Source organism: Suncus etruscus, chromosome 5 (assembly GCF_024139225.1).
Source record: "Suncus etruscus isolate mSunEtr1 chromosome 5, mSunEtr1.pri.cur, whole genome shotgun sequence".
Classification (NCBI taxonomy): domain Eukaryota; kingdom Metazoa; phylum Chordata; class Mammalia; order Eulipotyphla; family Soricidae; genus Suncus; species Suncus etruscus.
Genome location: NC_064852.1, coordinates 91,548,729 through 91,567,775, shown reverse-complemented (window position 1 = coordinate 91,567,775; position 19,047 = coordinate 91,548,729). Strand labels below are relative to the sequence as shown.

The 19,047-nt window shown below is 40.7% G+C and overlaps 1 non-coding gene across 1 annotated transcript; it reads left to right on the top strand.

The window, feature by feature from the left end:
* The first annotated feature begins 1,427 nt into the window (after positions 1-1,427).
* LOC126009761 (U6 spliceosomal RNA) lies at positions 1,428-1,532 on the top strand. The gene has a single exon (XR_007495972.1). It is a non-coding gene; the product is annotated as a U6 spliceosomal RNA (small nuclear RNA).
* The last annotated feature ends 17,515 nt before the right edge of the window (positions 1,533-19,047 follow it).

Below are 19,047 nucleotides of genomic sequence, written 5' to 3'. Positions count from 1 at the left end.
ATCCTCTGTCCTGCCAAATCTATGTCAGCTTCATTCATGACCCACAATCATGAACCATATTTTGCCAATAACCCTGCTTCACTACTCCTCTACAGCTCTTTGCAGACACCAAACTGAACAAAATTGTGGGTATGCTGGTATCTAACATCATCAGGACATTTTTAGAATGAGTGCAGGCACCCTCCCCGCACCTTCTCTTACTTCTAGAATCTCTAGCAACAGAAAACACAACCCACAAATGTCACAGTATCAGCAATAGTGTTTGGAATTCCTGGATCGTGTGGCTGCATCCACCCTATGCAACAACTCCAATTTTTAAAATACTGTCACCCCCAAAGGAACATACCAATTTAGATGCCAATGTGTATCTGAAGCCACCCAATGTTCAGAAATAAAATAATTAGAATGTCATGTGAAGTAGAATTGACCATTAGCAAGTCAAGAGAGGGGCCTGGCATCCAACTTTCCCTCACAGCTCTCAAAAGGAATCATCACTATCATCTTGACTTGGAGGCTTCTGAATTCCAGAAATGCTAAATGCTAAATGGCTTCTGAATTCCAGAAATGCTAAATTAGAAGAATGATCAACTAGCAACAAAATCTTACTAAACTTTCTGACAATGCCTTTATGACCTCATTGCAAGATACAATAATTTTCTTGTTGCTCTATTCTTTTTTTTTTCTTTCTTTTAATTAACTTTGCTCTTACTTACCTGGAAAGAAATGCATTATGATCAACTATGTGATACATAGTCTTTAAATCAGGGGTCTCAAACTCGAGGCCCGCAGGCCGTTTGCGGCCCTCCGTACAACATTTTGTGGCCCGCGGCCGGCCTTCAAATATCGCAGTATTCGCAATTATTCGCTTACCGAATAATTGCAATAAAAATCGCATTAGTAAGAAAAAAATCGCATTAAACATTCGCATACCCCGAGCAGTTCTGTTCGGGGTATGCAAATGTTTAATGCAATTTTTTGCGATTTTTTTCTTACTAATTCGATTTTTTTATTATGACTATTTGGTAAGCGGAATCCCTTATGCGGCCCTGCCTCACCCCGACTTTGCCTCCTGCGGCCCTGAGGTAAATTGAATTTGAGACCCCTGCTTTAAATAAAGTAGTTTATATTTTAAAATTAGGGGCTGGAGCAATAGTACTGAAGGTAGAGTGCTTGATTGTACACTGAAGACCTAGGTTCAAACGCTAGCATTCCATATGGTTTCCAGAGTTCTTCCAGAAGTGATCCCTAAGCTTAGAGCCAGGAATAAGCCCTGAGCACCACCGGGTGGGGTCCAAGTATAAAAAAAAATTAGTAATTGTCCCTGGAACATAAGCTACAAGAGTTTTTTAGGGAAGAGTTCAATGAGCAGAGAAGTAACCAATCTTTCTACTTTAATCCAAATTGGTGACATCAAGAAATGCTCAGCTATGCTCGCTTCGGCAACACATATACTAAAATTGGAACGATGCAGAGATTTAGCGTGGCCCCTGCGCAAGGATGACACGCAAATTCGTGAAGCGTTCCATATTTTTACTCCAGGAATACGATGTATTTCACCTGCCACCTGAAGGCCATCCCCACTGACCAGGACCCCATACCCAGCACAAGGCCAGTTCCTTCAATAAGGCTTCTGGTAGCTGGTCCCAGTAGAGGGCTTTGAGAATATCTGCGACTGCTGCCCTGTGGGGGACTGTGGGGCCTCAGTGTTCCCCGAAAACATGACAAGACCAATATGGCAGCACGACCCGATTAGCTGCACTTGCAGACACGTGACCCAGGAGGCTAACGTCACCCTGGGCCCGCTCATCTTCTTGGGCAGCGCTGAGGACCACGGCGAGGACTCCTCTCTGCTTGGCTCCCTGGTTCTGGCCCTGGGACTGGCTGCCCTGGCCTCTGTCGTTCTGGCTGGCCTTGTTCTGACCCTTAGCAGGGCACGACCCTTGTCCCCTGCTGTGCCACATCCTGCCTCTGCTCCTAATAAAAGAAGAAAGTGACAAAAAGAAAGAAAGAAAGAAAGAAAGGAAGGAAGGAAGGAAGGAAGGAAGGAAGGAAGGAAGGAAGGAAGGAAGGAAGGAAGGAAGGAAGGAAGGAAGGAAGGAAATACTCAGCTGTTAGGAAAAATAAAGTCATGAAATTTGTTTATATAAGGATAGAGAGGGAGAGTATCATGCTGACTGAAATGAGCCAGAGGGAGAGGAACAAACATAGAATGATGTGGAATTCATTTGTGAAATATAGAAAATATCATATGAGAATAATACCGAAGGACAATATAAATTATGGTGGAAGAGTGTAGACGTGTAGACAGAGAAGGGACCACTTGACAGTAAGTCAGAAATGTTCACTCTGGACAAGAACTGGGTGCTGTAAGGAGGCAAAGTGATATTCATGCTATACTTTCAGTAATAATATTACAAACCACCAATGCCTAAAAGGAAAAAAGGAAGAAAGAGAGAGAAGAAAAGTGTCTGCCATAAAGGCAGACTATAGTAGGGGTTAGAGTGGTACAGGAGAAAATAGGGGAAAATAGTGGTGGGAAATGAACACTGATGAAGGGATGGATGCTGGGGCATTGTATGATTGAAATTCAACCATCAACAACTTTTTAATTCTGTATCTCCTGGTGATTCAAAAATGAGAAATAAAAAAAAAAAAAGAGGGACCAGAGCTGTGGTGCAGCAGTATGGTGTTTGCCTCGCACATGGTTGACCTAGGACAGACTATGGTTCAATCCCCCAGCATCCCATATGGTTCTCTAAGCCAGGAGCAATTTCTGAGCACATAGCCAAAAGTAGCCCCTGAGTGTCACTGGGTGTGACCCAAAAACCAAAAAAGGAAAGGAAGGGAGGAAGGAAGGAAAAAAGGAAAGGTAGAGAAGAAAGAAGGAAGGAAGGAAGGAAGGAAGGAAGGAAGGAAGGAAGGAAGGAAGGAAGGAAGGAAGGAAGGAAGGAAGGAAGGAAGGAAGGAAGGAAGGAATGAATGGAAAGAAAGAAAGAAAGAAAGAAAGAAAGAAAGAAAGAAAGAAAGAAAGAAAGAAAGAAAGAAAGAAAGAAAGAAAGAAAGAAAGAAAGAAAGAAAGAAAGAAAGAAAGAAAGAAAGAAAGAAAGAAAGAAAAAAGAAAAAAAAAAAAAAAAAGAGGAAGAAGAAAGAAAGAAAGAAAGAAGAAAGGAAGGAAGGAAGAAGAAAGAAAGGATGGAAGAAGGAAGGAAGAAGAAAGAAAGAAAGAAAGAAGAAAGAAAGAAAGAAAGGAAGGAAGGAAGAAGAAAGAAGAAAAAAGAAAGAAAGAAAGAAAGAAAAAGAAAGAAAGAAAGAAAGAAAAGAAAGAAAGAAAGAAGAAAAGAAGAAAGAGAGAAAGAAAGAGAAAGAAAAAGAGAAAGAAGGAAGGAAGGAAGGAAGGAAGGAAGGAAGGAAGGAAGGAAGGAAGGAATACTTGGCAAAGACAAACCCTCCAGTCAATGTTTCTAATCCATGGGTTTTGGGATAAAACACTGCACTTAAGAAGCAGATGCAGGGAGTACTGTGCCGGCCCTGATACCCTTCTGCTACCCTTCTGATGATGCTCTGCCTAGGAGTACAGACCTGAGGGTTCAATGCTCAGCCAAGCCTGAATCTCTAAGGACTTTCTGGGACAAGTCCAGCAGTGAGGGGCATGCAGTGCCAGGAATTGAACTCAAGGTTTCACACTTGCCAGGTATATCCCACTAAGCCACCACATGGAACCATATCCCTGAATTAATTAGCCTTTAATTTAATTAGCCTTCTTCCTATTAAAAGTATTCTGGAACCCCAGTCTCCAATTCAATAAAATAAAGAAGAGCAGAAAAGTATGAACAGTAGCAGTGAAAGTTTTACACCATTATCATTTGGGCACCAAAACATGACTCCAAGGGACAAAGAAGAAAAAGATCCAGAGGCCAAGTGACATGGGGACTCTCCTATGGCTTGACTTTCAGATGCCTGGATGGCCTCACATACTCCTGAACTTCTCTGATCCCCATTCTCTGCTAAATTTACTCATTTGCTTGGTCTGAAGTTCTGTCTTTCAGGGGATTCACTTATCTCTAGCTAGAACTCTTCACAGGAGACATCAGACACATTACATAGCAGTATAGAAGTGTGATTCAGCTCCTGAACTTGTATTTGTTGATGTCCCTGAAAACTTCTCAGAGATTACTCTTGGCTCTGCATTCAGAAATCACTCCAGGGGGGTCCAGAAAGCCATATAGAAAACTGGGGATCGAAACCTGGGTCAAATGCATGCAAGGCAGGAACCCTACCTACTATAATATCTCACCAGCGCCCCATTCCTCACTTTTTTGTGTGTTTTTTTTGGGGGGATCACACCCGGCAGTGCTCAGGGGTTACTCCTGGCTCCATGCTCAGAAATTGCTCCTGGCATGCACAGGGGACCATATGGGACACCAGGATTTGAACTGATGACCTTTTGCATGAAAGGCAAATGCCTTACCTCCATGCTATCTCTCCAGCCCTCATCCCTCACTCTTATTCCACCTCTCAGTTCTCATGTTTTTGCTTTATTTCATATACATTGGAATCTCTAGATTTACTGTATTTCACTAAAAAAATTCTCACATTTTGCTTTTTTATTTTACCAGAATAATTGAAAAAAAATACTTTTCACATATTGATTGCACTTCACTTTTTTGTCAAAAAAATTGCGGGGCATAAGATTTGCAGCAATTATACAGTGAACTATGGTACAACTTTCTTTGTCATATACTAAAAAGCAAAATATAAGCCACATCCCTGAATTTTTTTGAACCTTATCTATTGCTCATGATCACTCCTCTAGATCAGAATATTGGCTCTAAATACCAGACTTTAGGATACAAACAGGCACTTCTCTGTGTTGTTCCTGACAAACTGCTCCAGGCTTGGAGTCTGGTGAGAAAGCACAACAGGTAAGGTGCTCACCTTGCTGGCAGTTGACCAAGTTCAATTCCCAGCACCTAACTGTCCCCCCACCTCATTTCTGCCAGGAGTGATCCTTGAATACAGAGACAGGAATAAACCTTGAGCATCAACAGCTGTGGCCACAAAACAAAATAAAACAAAACAAAATAAAACAAAGAACTGCCACAGCCTTGCTTAGCCTTGGAAGCATTCTGCACTTCCTCTGCTCACAAGCTCTTGGTTCGCTCAGTTACCGGTTTCCCCATGTTAACTCTTGGTATTTGGAGGAAAACCAAGACTCACTCCTGTCTCATTCAAGTGCTTATTTTTCATAGTAAAATGCAAGAATTCTCTTTATTATTCCTCCCAATCTTGTCTTTAAAATGAGAATTTGGGGGGCCGGGCGGTGGCGCTAAAGGTAAGGTGCCTGCCTTGCCTGCGCTAGCCTTGGACGGACCGCGGTTCGATCCCCCGGTGTCCCATATGGTCCCCCAAGCCAGGAGCAACTTCTGAGCACATAGCCAGGAGTAACCCCTGAGCGTTGCCGGGTGTGGCCCAAAAACCAAAAAAAAAAAAAAATGAGAATTTGGGGGGGGCACACCAGGTGACACTCAGGTATTACTCCTGGCTATGTGCTCAGAAATCACTTCTGCGTTGGGGGACCATACGGGACGCTGGGGGATAGAACCACAGTCTGTCCTAGGTTAGCACGTACAAGGCAGACACCCTACCGCTTGAGCCATCGCGCCAGCTCCTAAAACGTGTTTTTAAATGCCAAAATTAATTGACTTAGGAATTTCTTAGTTCTAGAGTGTTTTCATTGTTCATCTGCGCATAATCACAGACCTAGGAAAATTAAAAGGGAAACGAGAGTAAGATAAATAAATAGTTTAACTTAACAGAAACATGGACCCATAACAGCATTAGAGCTCTGTTCTCCAGGAAGATGATTTCTCTGCTCAGAGCCTCAGTGCTTTCATTTGCAAAACAGCACAACTAAGCAGATCCTGACTCCTGAGCCTGTTGTAATTAAATAAGAACATTCTTTTAGTGTTTAAAATGATACATGGTACATATTTCTTCTTTTTACAAGAAACTACACCTCAATAATATTTTGAATAACAGTGAGATGGTTATAACAGGGTTTTAACAGGAAGGTGGGGAGAGGGAAAGATCTAGAGAGGGCAGTTAGAAGAACATTCTGAGATGGAGAGGAAGCTCCCACCCTCATAGGAACAATGAGGCTCCCAGAATTGAGTGTTTCAATTTAGTGACTCAAAGTTGAAGAGGTCCCACCTGGTGGCTTCTTTTCTGGGTAGACCAAATGTTTGAATTGAGAGGCATTTTCTGCTGTTAGGTCCACCCTGGTAAGTGCTGGGATTTGTCTCAGGAGTAACTAAGGTGCCAGGGATCTAAACCCAGCGCCTGACATGTACAAGATAGGTCCATCCTATCCCACCCAGAGGGAGGGATGTTCCTGATGGTTTCGCAGCAGATGCTGCATTGATCGCAGTTGCTGTAGTGGCGGTTGAAACAGTCACAGGAGGGAGTTGATGACATTTGGTGTAAGACGATTCTAGCTGCTCAGCTTTTTAGACATTTGGCCCCCAAAAGAAACCCCACTATGTAAGCCCATTCATATTGTTGAAGTAAAATAAGTTGCTTAGTAAAATAAACGGATCGTGACTTGATCATAAAATTATTGCCAGACACTTTACTGTTCTCTTCCCTTTAGAAATATTTCCAGCTACCACCAGGGGGTGTTTCGTTCAATGAATTTAAAAGTATAATTTTCTTTGGCTTCTATTTCAGAAGGAAATGTACTGAAAAGTAAATATGCTCCCAACTACCCCCCAAGTGCTAATAATATTTACTCTCCAACTAATTCCAATTTTCTATACCAGCTATTGGTATGAAGAGGAAGGTTGCTTTTCTCAAGCATTATGCTGTCCCAATTGTCATTGAATAAAATGGAGAGAAATGAGATCTTCTTCCCTTTTAGGAAACCAGGCTGGGGCAAGAGATGGCAATATTGGCAAGAGAAGTAAGTTACTCTGACTGAGAACTCATTTTGTAGTTGCAAATTTTGTACCTCCAAAAATAAAACTTCCATATCTAAAATCAAATTTCCTTCTCTAATAAGGATACTGTCATCTTTTCAAATATGATAAGAATGCTAACCACTCCCTCCTAGCCACACAACCAAATCTACACAAACATTTCTCCAAGCTAATAGTAGAACCATTGAAGTAAAATCACTTTTCCTTCCCACTGGAAATGGTTACATAAGATTGTATGTATTGATCCAAAGCCTTTCTTTACAAATCTTGCCTTTTTAAACCCAGCTTTCTCCTCATTAGTTCTGTGCCCTCTGGCATGTCTTGTGTCTTCTCTAAACCCAGGCTTTTTTCCCTCTCATACCAATAGCTGCTTTACAGGTTGCTAGAGTGGACACAAATTATTATAATTACTATTATTATTATTATTATTATTATTATTATTATTAGTCTTGGGGCCATACCTGGTGGTGCTCAGGGTTTACCCTTGTCTCTGTGCTCAAAGGTCACATCTGGAGGGGCATTGGGAAACATATGAGGTGCTGAGGATCACAGCAAGTAAGTATCTTATTTCACTGTACTCTGTCCAACCACACAAATTATTTTCTAATCTTGTAAAGTATTTGGTACATGGTGCTTCTTAAATGCTTTCTCTTTCATCACACTCATCAGCGCTCAGGATTACTCCTGGCTCTACGCTCAGAAATCGCTCCTGGCAGGCTTGGGGGGCCATATGGGATGCTGAGATTCAAACCACCATCCTTCTACATGCAAGGCATACACCTTACCTCCATGGTATCTCTCCGGCCCCTCCCTCCCTTCCTCCCTTCCTTTCTTCTTTCTTTCTTTTTTTCTTTCTTCTTCTTTCTTTCTTTCTCTTTCTTCTTTCTTCTTTCTCTTCTTTCTTTCTTTCTCTCTTTTCTTTTTCTCTTTCTCTTTCATTTCTTTCTTCTTTCTTTTCTTTCTCTCTTTTCTCTTCTTTCTCTTTTCTCTCCTTTCTCTTTTTCTATTTCTTTCTTTCTCTCTTTCTTTTCTTTCTTTCTTTCTTTCCTTCCTTCCTTTCTTTCTTTCTTCTTTCTTTCTTTCTCTCTCTTTCTTCTTTCTTTCTTTCTTTCTTTTTTTTTCTCTCTCTTTTTTTTTTTTTTTGGTTTTTGGGTCACACCCGGCGGTGCTCAGGGGTTACTCCTGGCTATCTGCTCAGAAATAGCTCCTGGCAGGCACAGGGGACCATATGGGACACCGGGATTCGAACCAACCACCTTTGGTCCTGGATCGGCTGCTTGCAAGGCAAACGCCGCTGTGCTATCTCTCCGGGCCCTCCTTTCTTTCTTTCTTTTCTTCTTTCTTTCTTTCTTTCTTTCTTCCTTCCTTCCTTCTTTCTTTCTTTCTTCTCTTTCTTCTTTCTTTCTTTCTTCTTCTTTCTTCTTTTTCTTTCTTTCTTTCTTTCTTCTTTCTTTCTTTCTTTTCTTTCCCTTTTTTTCTTTCTTTCTTTCTTTCTTTCTTTCTTCTTTCTTTCTTTCTTTCTTTCTTTCTCTTCTTTCTTTCTTTCTTTCTTTTTCTTTCTTTACTTCTTTCTTTGATTCTTTCATTCTATTTCTCTTTCTTTTTCTTTCTTTCTTTCTTTCTTTCTTCTTTTTCTCTTTCTTTCTCTTTCTTTCTTTATTTCTTTTTCTTTCTTTCTTTCTTTTCTTCTTTCTTTCTTTCTTTTTCTTTCTTTTCTTTTCTTTCTTTTTCTTTCTTTCTTCTTTCTTTTCTTTCTTTCTTTCTTTTCTTTCTTTCTTTATTTCTTTCTTTCTTTCTTTTCTTTCTTTCTTTCTTTCTTTATTTCTTTCTTTCTTTCTTCTTCTTCTTCTTCTTTCTTCTTTCTTTTTCTTTCTTTCTTTCTTTCTTTCACTTTCTTTCTTTCTTTCTTTCTTTTTCTTTTCTTTCTTTCTTCTTTCTTTCTTGCTTTCTTTCGTTCTTTCTTTCTTTCTTTCTTCTTTCTTTCTTTCGTCTTTCTTTTCTTTCTTTCTTCTTTTTTCTTTCTTTTTCGTTCTTTCTTTTCTTTCTTTCCTTTCTTTCTTCTTCTTTCTTTCTTTCTTCTTTCTTTTCTTTGCTTTTCTTTCTTTCTTTCTTCTTTCTTCTCTTTCTTTTCTTCTCTTTCTTTCTTTCTCTTCTTCTTTCTTTCTTTCTTTCTTTCTTTCTTTCTTCTTTCTTTCTTCTTCTTCTTTCCTTTCTTCTTTCTTTCTTTCTCTTTCTTCTTTCTTTCTTTCTCCTATTCCTGCTTAGAAAGTTCTATAGGATCACTTATGTTTGCTCTCCCGCCTCTCCACATCCAACACCGGCCCTTCACTGTTCTGTGTGATGCTCTGGAGGCTGACTTGTAGATGAGCAATCTCCCTCTCCTCTGACTTGAGTGTGAGGCCATAGACACAAATCTTCCTATTTTACAATTTATTTAGCCTGGTTATTTTTCTTTCACAAGGGTAATTTTTATTTATGAGAGAGATATAGAGAGAACTTTGAACCACACCCCACTGTTCTCAGGGCTTACTTCTGGTTCTGTACTTGTGCCAATGCTCAGGGGACCATACATGGTGCTTGGGACTGAATTGACTGTTTACTTAACCCCTGTGCTATCTTTCTGATTTCAAAAATACCTTTTTTGATTGTTTGTTTTTGGACCACACCCAGTGACTTTCAGGGGTTACTCCTGGCTATGTGTTCAGAAATCGCTCCTGGCTTGGGGGATGCAGGGGATCGAAGCCAGGTCCGTCCTGGGTCAGCCATGTGCAAGGCAAATGCCCTACTACTGTGCTATCGCTCTGGCCCCAGATCCCTAAAAATGCCATATAGTAGATACATATTATTTGTTCCATGTGATATAGAATAAAATAATTTTATTGGAAACTAAATTTAGTGTCCTTACCTGCTGTTACTCCACAGAGGATGGTCTTGGTGACATCACTGAAGTGTATGTATATGGGGAAGAGAACCCCAAATTGCTTTGGATATCAGTAGGAAACATGGGAGTCAGAAACACATAGTGGATATATTGTGGGGGCTCACAGTGGGTAAATTGGAAGATTCCTAGTTGAGAAAGTTGATAAGACAATGATAAAATCTTTGAAGTGCAGCCTCTGGTAATGACCTTCTCTCTCTTATAACCCTGAGGGATTTGCTGCCTATCAAGCCAGTGATTCCATGCAAGGGCTCAAGCTCAGGTCTTGTGATGTTTGGGATTGGTTACTTAAGCCATCCTGCTCAGAAGTCTTCAGTCCAGCACCTGTTTGGGAACCATGTGGTACTAGGGATCAAAATAGGGTTGGCACATACAAGACCATGTATTATGTCTCTGGCCCCTGCCCTAAGATATAAAAGATTATTTGACCGCAATAGAGTTTTAGGGCCAGAACACTGGAAATGCTGCTCTTGGTAACAACCTGTGTCCTTGAGAACCAAAGGAGTGCTTCAGTGCTCCTCACCTCTATGTACAATCAGAGCACGTGTCAATATTTCTTTATTTTCCTGAGAATGTGTGTGGTGCCAGTGCTCAGGGGTTAGGCTTAAAACTTCGAAGCCAGCATTGCTTGGCAGCCTTGTAGCCTTTGTTCCTTATTGGCTTACTGTCTCTAAAAGGGGAATATGACAAGTCATTTGTGCCAACCAACTCCTCTTCTTCTCCATTTCTGATTCCTTGTTACTGAATCAAGTCAAGTAGTTCATTTTTAATTGTGAGCAGAAAGGATGTTTGTGATCTTTGGAATTGCTGGTTGGGGACCTCCTTGAGGAGTTCTATCCTATTTCTCTCACCACCCACCTTTGGCATGGTGACAAGTGATGATTAAGCTGAGATGAATTGGCTGATTTGCTATGTAAAAATGAAAAGAAATAAAGAGTCTCATGAAGCTTGAGACCTTATAGGTGCATTTTCTATAACAATTCTGAGGTCTGGGACAGAATACAAAAGAGGTATATATCTGTTGTCTGATTTTTTTTTTTTTTTTTTTTAGTTTTGGGGCCACACCCGGCAGTGCTCAGGGGTTCCTCCTGCCTATCTGCTCAGAAGTAGCTCCTGGCAGGCACAGGGACCATATGGGATGCCGGGATTTGAACCAACCACCTTAGGTCCTAGATCGGCTGCTTGCACGGCAAACGCCGCTATGCTATCTCTCCAGCCCTGTTGTCTGATTATTTAAATGTCAAAAACCAAGGTAAAAAGAGGTTAAGTCGGGGCCAGAGATATAGCATGGAGGTAAGGTGTTTGCCTTTCATATAGAAGGACAGTGGCTCGAATCCCAGCATTCCATATGGTCCCCTGTGCCTGCCAGGGGCAATTTCTGAGCATAGGGCCAGGAGTAACCCCTGAGCGCTGCTGGGTGTGGACCCCCCCCAAAAAAAAAGATGTTAAGTCTGTTTTGACAAATCTATTTCCATAACGAAAAATTAGTAATCACACAGAGGTTTTTTTAGGGCTAACAGTGATATATCAGCAAAAATTATACTTAATCATCAATGTACTTAAACTTAAATGTTCTTTAGGTTCAACAATATTGAGAAGAATAAAACATTTAGCAAAAAGATGTTATTTAGTATAACATCACTCCATGTGCCATATTTCCAACCCCAGGTGAAGAAGTCTGAATCAGGGTCATGTAGAAATAATCCAAACCAGGGTAAGGGTGAAACACATGTATTCTGGCAGTCTTCTACCTTGTATGCCTGCTAGAACTGCCATTTTTATTGAATACCTAGAGACCACCCCTGGGTCGGGCAGCAAGAGCAGATAGTTCAGACTATCCTGATCCAGTTCCACCCAGGTTTACAAGTAAGACGATCTATTTTGGGGTCAAGCCAAGTTGTAAACAAACATACAAAGGAAGCAGGAATGATCTTTGTTTTAGGTAAAATAAGGTGTAACCTAACAATTTAGTTTTTGAGCACTTTATGGGGAGATCCAGTTTCAATTCCTATCACTAACAAGATAAATGTTTTTATTTTATTTTATTGAAACTATTGTGATCTACAAAGTCCTTCCTAGTTGGATTTCAGATATACAGTGAATCAGGGGCGTTCCTACCTCAGGGACATTCCCAGAGTGTCAACCTCCCTCCATCAATGTTCCCAGAGTGCATCTATACCACCACCCTTTGCCTCCCGGCCTGCCAGTATAACAGGCCCATTTTAAGTTTAGATTGTTTAGGTAAAATAAATGTGTTTTTGTTTTTGTTTTTGTTTTTGTTTTGGTTTTTGGTTTTTGGTTTTTGGTTTTTGGGCCACACCCGGTGATGCTCAGGGGTTACTCCTGGCTGTCTGCTCAGAAATAGCTCCTGGCAAGCACGGGGGACCATATGGGACACCGGGATTTGAACCAACCACCTTAGGTCCTGGATTGGCTGCTTGCAAGGCAAACACCGCTGTGCTATCTCTCTGGGCCCAAATAAATGTTTTTTAAGACATAAAATATATGACACATTTATTCTTGTCCTCTTTTTAATAAAATTATATGTTCTTTTATCATTAGAGATATAAAGGGCTAAAAAGTATTCAAAGTTATAAAACTATATAGTCATCAAAATGGAAAATTATGTAAATATAAGAATAAAAATGGAAATTATGTAAGTGGAAGCATTAAAAATTAAATTTTTGATTTCAAAAGCATTGCTATCTCCAAATAATTAAATATCGATGAAAACATAAAATTATAATTAATGTACCTCAAACTTAAATCAGTTATTTAAGTAAGCATAATTAATCTTAGTATTTTAAAATTTTAATTAAATCATTAATATTTTATAGTTTTATTGAAATTCTAGTGTTTAATGTTCATCTAGTTGCTAATATAAGGCAATTGGTATCATTTCATGCATACATCTAACCCTTATATTTAAAAATTTAAGAGTACTATGAATTATTAACATTGCAAAATGTTTCTTGGGCACCTTGTACATCTTTTCACAATATTACAAGTGGGATGAGGAAAAGAAATGGACATTTGACATTACTGAAAAATGACACTTTATTGCAAAGGAATCTATTGCACTCAGGAAGAGAGAAGATTTGGACACTTTATTTTGTTTTTTTTTTTTTTGTTTTTTTTTGGTTTTTTGGGCCACACCCGTTTGATGCTCAGGGATTAGTCCTGGCTAAGCGCTCAGAAATCACCCTGGCTTGGGGGGACCATATGGGACGCTGGGGGATCGAACTGCAGCCCTTCCTTGACTAGCGCTTGCAAGGCAGACACCTTACCTCTAGCGCCACCTCTCCGGCCCCAATTTGTATTTTTCTTATCTAAGCTCTTCAACCATATGAGTCCTCCACCCTGAGCTACAAACTACCTCTCATTAGTGACCATGCCAGTGACACAGCCACAAAATGTTATGATATGTCTATGCCCTCTCATTTTCATGATATTTAAGGGAGGGAGTGGTAGACAAAAGACTTGCTGGGGTGGAAATGTGTGCACCCCGAGGATAGGTGTTTCAGATTGTGCTCTGAGACTGAGTGCCAGATGTAGGGTGATAGAGTCGGCACTCTGCACAGCACTCCCACTTGTCCAGGGATAATGGGGCAAGAGAAGCAGAACTGGAGAAGTCACCTGTTTCTAAGCTAAAAAACAAAACAAAACAAACAAAAACAAAAACATGAGACTTTAAGAGAGTTTAAGGGGAGTCAAAGAACGTTCAAAAGTTATAGCATGTTTCTTTTTTTTTTTTTTTTTTTGTGGTTTTTGGGTCACATCCGGCAGTGCTCAGGGGTAATTCCTGGCCCCATGCTTAGAAATTGCTCCTAGCAAGCACGGGGGACCATATGGGATGCCGGGATTTGAACCAATGAGCTTCTGCATGAAAGGCAAAACGCCTTACCTCCATGCTATCTCTCCGGCCCCTATAGCATGTTTCTAACATGGTCAAAGACCTCAGTTTAGCCCCTGGCACCTTATGCAATCCTCCTACCACAGAATCACTAGGTTTCACTCTAGTGGTTCCCAGCACCACCCCTGGTGGTTTACATATTTCCAGACAGGATGCTACTTAGACCCAAACACTATCAGTACTGTTGACGGGACCAACTCAGATCACTACCTAAAGTCCCTCGCCTAGCACTGCTAAGATTAGTCCCTGCTGAATAATGAAAAGGCTTGGATAGCAAAGGTCAGTCAAGATTAAAGTCTGCAGTAAAGAATTGAGTCCTTACCCATAAATCTGATTAGTTCAAGCTGCTTAGATTTAGACAAAGTCTGGGGTTGAGATACAGATGTAGTAAACCAGACAAGGTATTGGGAGAGAGCCCTGTCTAGGAATGAATGTAGGTTGTGCCTCCTGAAATAGTGCAGAAGATAGATCATAACCAATTGGGACTTTGAGCAAGCTATAGTGCAGAACTGAAGCACAAAAGCTTGGAACAGGTGGAAACATAATCCTTGGCCCCCACTCACAGACAAGCTATGAAATCGTGAGGTTCCCTGGGAGAAAGTTTGCTCTCACATTCACCATAGCTGTGGTCAGAAGCATATTCAAATGGAAGAACCACCAGATAGGTCACACAGAATCCCCAGAGGACAGAAATGCCACCTACACATTGAATTCTCCACCCACCCCTGGTTGATCTGATTCAGGGGTGCAGGGTGTTCAAGAGATAGTGGACAGATGCCAGAAGTTCAGTGGAACCACAAAACAGATGTCTGAAGTTATACTGTTCTTAAGCACCAGGTAATCTAGGGAACACGATTGGTTGTTTTAAATCTCAGCTACATAAAGGATGACCTTTTCGGAAAGATCATGAAAATGGTTAAAGGGTAGGAGTAAGAATGCTAAAAAAGAGAGGACATAGAGCAGGTAACTTCCTCTGGAACCCTGTCTTCAACCAGTCTGTTCAGGATCACTGCAGGAAAAGCAGAATGTGTGTGGCTAGAGCACAAAGATCAAAGAGACAAAGAGTAGCAAGTGCCACAAGGAGAGACCTATTGCAAACAAAACATCAGTGAGAGAGCAGTGTGGATTTCCAAGATGAAACTGGCGAGTAACCTGCCTCAGTCCTGGGTATAGGACATCAGTATCCCCAAATTACCTTAGCAAAGCTGTTAAATTAGTAATTATAGCTTCATAAACTTTGGGATTCTATGTGTTAATTTTACAAACCAAAACTAAGGAATTGCTGAGAAGTTTGTTAGTTTCAGGGGAGCAATACAAACACAAGTTAGTTTTCCCCCTTACCCTATCACGCCATACCTCAGGACCGTGGGAGTTACTCCTGGCTTTGTGCTTAAGGGTTGCTCCCGTGGTGTGCTTGGGGAACCATGTGGTTCCAGAAATCAGACCTGGGCTGCCTACTACATGATTTACATGTGTTCAGCCCACTGACTTTGGGATGGTCCCTCCTTCATCTTTAGTGCAATAAAACATTATTTTACTGTATCTATTAACCTATAAAATATTGCTATTCTTGTGGCCAGAGCGGTGGCACTGTGGTAGGGTGTTTACCTTGCATGCAGCTGACCTAGGATGGACCAAAGTTCAATCCCTGGGCATCCCATATGGTCCCTGAAGCCAGGAGTGATTTCTGAGCGCATAGCCAGGAGTAATCCCTGAGCATCAATGGGTGTGGCCCAAAACCAAAAAAATTTTTCTATTCTTCTTGCTTTGATAGTGATCTTTCAGAGTGATTACCCCCCAAACAAACAAACAAACAAAAAAAACAAATATTTGGGGCCGGAGAGATAGCATGGAGGTAAGGTATTTGCCTTGCACCCAGAAGGTTGGTGGTTCAAATCCTGGCATCCCATATGGTCCCCTGAGCCTGCCAGGAGTGATGTGTGAGCATAGAGCCAGGAGTAACCCCTGAGCGCTGCCGGGTGTGACCCTCCCCCCCCAAAAAAACCCAGAGTGATTACCCATAAGAAAAATGTTCTTTTATATTTACCTTCATTTCAACAATTTTTGGAAAAACTTTTGTCAAGAAAAGTTTTTATTAAATTCCTTCTTCCTTTCACATTATTTTTAGTGTAACTATGCCAGAGATGTTGCTCAGAATTACAATGTTTGTTGGCATGCATGAGACTGAGTATGATCTTGAGCACGCACAAAAAATTTTTTAACTAAAAATAAATTCCTTCAGTATTTGTCTAGAAAAATCTTCTGATTTTGAAATATATTTGTATTGACTCCTAAAGTCTAGAAAGGGGTCACTAAGAAGGCTTGCTTCATTTTGAATGTGCTGTAACTTCAATCACTTCCCTCTGCACTTAATTTTATCCTAGTAGCTTTTCAAGAATGATATTTAATTTTTGCGTTTGTGGATTATGCATCTTGGTGGTTTGCTTTGCTTTCCTATTTATTTATTTGAATTTTCCTAAGCTTGACTTTTAGGAGGTTGTTTTTGGCTTGATGTTGTTCATTTATTTTTGGAATATTCTTGGTTCTTATCTCATCAAATAATACTGTCAAGCTCTGAAGGTGATATACTGTTTCACATCTCTTCTGGTGCTTTGTTCTATTTTCCCCCTCTTGTTTTCCCACTTGCACACACACCTAGAATGATGCCAGCCCTCGTGTGAACTCGTGGGACTCACTCCTGATGTGGCAGTAGGACGCTGGCATGTGTACTGCCAGCCCTCAGTGAGTTGGGATGGGGTTGCACAAAACAGCTTATTTTAATTCAGCCTCACATAATTAGACAAACTCTTAAGTGAGGTCAGATGGAGTCAAAGCAAGTAAGATTTTTCATATTGGTATCGTCGGAGCCAAGTAACATCTGGAGGGGGGAAACATGTGGTAGGAACAAGCTGGCTGCCCTGAGCTGCTAAAAACAATCTCCAGCTGATAGTCAGCAACAAAACAGTGACCTCAGTCCTACAGCTGTAAAAAGCTAATTCTGTCAACAACCAGTGAGCTAGGAAGAGGATCTGGAGCTGCAAATGAGATCACAGACCCCGTCAACATGTTGGTTTCAGCCTTGTGAGACTCTCAGCAGAGAAGCCAGCTGTGCCATATCCAGACTTCTGACCTAAAAAAAAATTGTGAGACAGTAGGTATTGTTGCAAGCTGCGAAGTTTGTGGAAATTTGTAATACAAATAGAAAAACTTACAATGTACCTTTTGCTGAGTGATTTTTGGAGGTATAATGGATAAAAATAGTATTAATTTTAAGCATCCAGAATAATCAACAATTCTATATATATTATTACATGATCACCTGGGATTTACTCCTTTGATATCAGAGTGACAGTATAGCAGGTAAAGTGCTTCCTTCATATGCAGCTGACCTGAAACCTGGCACCACATATGGTTCCCTAGTCCTTTAAAGAGTGATCCCTGAATACTGTTGGGGTGTGGTCCCAAAACAAACCAAAAAGTACTTCCCTTACAATGAACCAATCCTGACTCGATCCCGGCATCACATTTGGTCCTCTGAGCATGACAAAATGTGATCCTTGAGCATAGAGCCAGGAATAATCTATAAACATCCTGGGTGTGACCCCAAAACACGAAAAGAAAAATTTCACTGTTCTGGCACCTTTCAGTGTAGTATTGTTTACTATAGTCATGTTATACATGGTTTTTTAGATACTGGAGAAAATTCAGCACTGGTCCTCAGAAGAAAACCCCCAAGATTGTACCTATTTAGTCTGGAGGCAAGCTCCAGGGCACTGCACTGGATACAATGAGCCAACTGGCCTCTCTGGGTTGAGGAAACAGATCAGACAAGCAGGGAAGATAGGTATGCAGAAAAGTGCCCTTCCCCAACAAGATGTTCTCATTCTAAGTCCTGAAATGAGTGTACATATATGTTACATGGCAAAATTAAGATTGCAGATAAAATTAAAGATGCTGATCAGCTATCATTGAGATAGCAAGGTTATTCAAGGTTAACCCATTTGGCTCATCATAAACTGGAGGATCTTCCCTTCTGGAAGGAGAGAGTCGAAGAGATCTTTGCAAGTGCTTGGGGAAAACAGGGCACTGTGGAGAGACACAATCACAAGTCCAGGATTGTAGGCAATCTCTAGGACCTCTAAGATCTCTGGTGGAGCATCGACACCTTATCCAGTAAGTCCCAGCAATAATATATATAATATATATAATAAATAATAATATATATAAGATGCTTTAAAACACTGTGTGGGCCAGAGCGATAGCACAGCGGTAGGGGTTTTGCCTTGCACACAGCCAACCCAGGACGGACCCCGGTTCTATTCCCGGCATCCCATGTGGTTCTCCCAGCCTGCCAGGAGCAATTTCTGAGTGCAGAGTCAGGAGTAACCCCTGAACGCCACCAAGTGTGGCCCCAAAACAAAGCAAAACAAAACAAAAAAACACCCCCCCAAACCAATCTGTGGTGATATTTTTATAGCAGGAAATAAATATAATAATAGGAAATAAATATAAAAAGTGATGGGCCTAATACAAGAAGTGACATCTCCAGTCTCTGGGTATTGATTTGTGCATATGTCTATTAGAATATAAGTGAGGGGGGGTGGGGAGGAGGGAGATCTGGGAAATTGGTGGTGGGAATGTTGCATTGGTGAAGGGGGGTGTTCTTTACATGACTGTAATCATACAACTATAATCATATTTGTAATCACGGTGTTTAAATAAAGATAATTATAAAAAAAAGAATATAAGTGAGAGATGCTATAAAATCTTACCTCTGGCTGGAGGAGAGCCTTTGGAAAGGCTTAGGCTAAACAATTTTCTGAGAGGACTGGGAATGAAGGAAAGAATACATATTCTCAACTCTTTGGAAATAGAAAACATTTTCAATTTGGTTAAATCAACATTACTCTAATACCAAACCTAGACAAAAACCTTGATGAAAACTACAGACCAATAACTCTCATGAACATATATGCAAAAAATCATAAATTAAAATGGTACATTTAATATTTTCATAAATTTTTTTTGTTGTTTATTTTTTGGGTCACACCCGGCAGCGCTCAGGGGTTACTCCTGGCTCTATGCTCAGAAATCGCTCCTGGCAGGCTCAGGGGACCATATGGGATGCTGGGATTTGAACCACCGACCTTCTGCATGCAAGGCAAACGCCTTACCTCCATGCTATCTCTCTGGCCCCAAAAATGTAGAATCTTAATCTTTTT